The following is a 2,615-nucleotide window of genomic DNA, read 5'->3' as shown; positions in this document are numbered from 1 at the left end:
AGTCTTGGGCACCTTACCTTAGACTCAGTTGTTGGAAAAGGTTCAGAGAAGGGTTACTAGAATGGTTCCTGGGATGGAGGGGTTGTCATACAAAGAGAGGTTGAAATCTCTCAACTTGTTTTTTCTTGAAAAAAGAAGAGTTAGAGGGGATCTGATTGAGGTGTTTAAGATTTTAAAGGGAATTGATTGTGTTTACACATCATCTTTTTTCATACTTTACCTTGAGAATAGTAGGACTTGGGGACACAAATATAAATTTTGGCAGGGTAGGAGTCATCTTCAGCTAAGACAGTTTCATTTTTATAACGAGGTGGTTGGCCTTCGGAATGGGTTGCCTTCAGATGTTGTAGAGGTAGTAATTTTAAGAAAAAGCTTGATAAGTATATGAGGCTGGCTTTAAGACTTGTTATTTAATTTAGTTTAGAGGATGGAACAGCCAAGGTGGACCAATAGTTCCCACGTTGTCCCTAAACATTATGCAATGTTAAGAAGCGGATGTAAGCTACGTAATCCGAGTCAGTTTGAGGTATAACTTTCTGTAGCAGACGAGGAAATTACCTATTGTTTCATGGAATAGCTTTATTGTATCCTAGCCTTGTAGCCTTGTGGTACTTTCAGATTATTATGATTCAAGTTCCTGAATAATCGGCTGCCGAGAGAGGGAATGCAGTTTGGTATTTCCAAGAAGAATAGATTACTTTCAGACACAAGTTTAGTCGTTGTTTCGAATGTTCTTCAATAATTTAATTGTGTTACGACATCCAGGTCACGTGATTAGTATCACGCCACGTCATTCTCGAACCTTCGTGAATTATCGGGAGACTACTAGATTGGGGGTAGTCTGGTATATATAAGATGGTCACAACGTGACGGAACAATGAGTAATTGAAATGCAGTCAGAGAGTATGTAATTGAACAGAGTATTGTTGAAGAATAGATTACTTTCAGACACAAGTTTAGTCTTTGTTTCGAATGGTCTTCAATTATTCAATTGCTTCACTCAGAAACAACAGCCCAGTACTCGATCAGCCAATCTCCTGTTCCCATTTTAGAATAACATTTTATTTTTACTCGGACACTATGTATTCTCTCCATTTGTGACAAATTACAAAATTTGTTCTTCTGTCTAACAGGTTTTCAAATCTCTAGTTATTGTGTGGAGAGCAGATGACTGTGTGTGTGTGTTAAGTATAACCTTGAAATCACCACAATAATTTATTCTGGTTAGAATGTGTTATTCGTCCTGTTTAGACACAATAATTTATTCTGGTTAGAATGTGTTATTTATCCTGTTTAGACACAATAATTTGTTCTGGTTAGAAGTGTCTAAACAGAATAAATCACACATTCTAACCAGAATAAATTATTGTGTCTAAACAGGATAAATCACACATTCTAACCAGAATAAATTATTGTGTCTAAACAGGACGAATAACGCATTCTAACCAGAATAAATTATTGTGTCTAAACAGGATAAATCACACATTCTAACCAGAATAAATTATTGTGTCTAAACAGGACGAATCGCACATTCTAACCAGAATAAATTATTGTGTATAAACAGGATGAATCACACACACATTCTAACCAGATTGTGTCTAAACAGGATGAATTACACATTCTAACCAGAATAAATTATTGTGTCTAAACAGGATGAATCACACATTCTAACCAGAATAAATTATTGTGTCTAAACAGGACGAATAACACATTCTAACCAGAATAAATTATTAATAAATTATTGTGTCTAAACAGGATGAATCACACATTCTAACCAGAATAAATTATTGTGTCAAAACAGGATGAATAACACATTCTAACCAGAATAAATTATTGTGTCTAAACAGGATGAATCACTGGTTAGAATGTGCGATTCATCCTGTTTAGACACAATAAATTATTCTGGTTAGAATGTACGATTTGTCCTGTTTGGACACAATAATTCTGGTTAGAATGTGTGATTTATCCCGTTTAGACACAATAATTCTGGTTAGAATGTGTGATTTATCCCGTTTAGACACAATAAATAATTCTGGTTAGAATGTGCGATTTGTCCTGTTTGGACACAATAATTCTGGTTAGAATGTGCGATTTATTCTGTTTAGACACAATTTATTCTGGTTAGAATGTGTGATTCGTCCTGTTTAGACACAATAAATTATTCTGGTTAGAATGTGCGATTTATCCTGTTTAGACACAACAATTTATTCTGGTTAGAATGTGTGATTCGTCCTGTTTAGACACAATAATTTATTCTGGTTAGAATGTGTGATTCATCCTGTTTGGATACAACAATTTATTTTGGCTAGAATGCATGATTCATCCTGTTTGGACACAACAATTTATTTTGGCTAGAATGTGCGATTCATCCTGTTTAGACACAATCTGGTTAGAATGTGCAATTCGTCCTGTTTAGACACAATCTGGTTAGAATGTGTGATTCATCCTGTTTAGACATAATAATTTATTCTGGTTAGAATGTGTGATTCATCCTGTTTAGACATAATAATTTATTCTGGTTAGAATGTGTGATTCATCCTGTTTAGACACAATAATTTATTCTGGTTAGAATGTGTGATTCATCCTGTTTGGACTCAATAATTTATTCTGGTTAG

Source organism: Limulus polyphemus, unplaced genomic scaffold (assembly GCF_000517525.1).
Source record: "Limulus polyphemus unplaced genomic scaffold, Limulus_polyphemus-2.1.2 Scaffold9189, whole genome shotgun sequence".
Lineage (NCBI taxonomy): Eukaryota > Metazoa > Arthropoda > Merostomata > Xiphosura > Limulidae > Limulus > Limulus polyphemus.
This window is presented reverse-complemented; position numbering follows the sequence as displayed.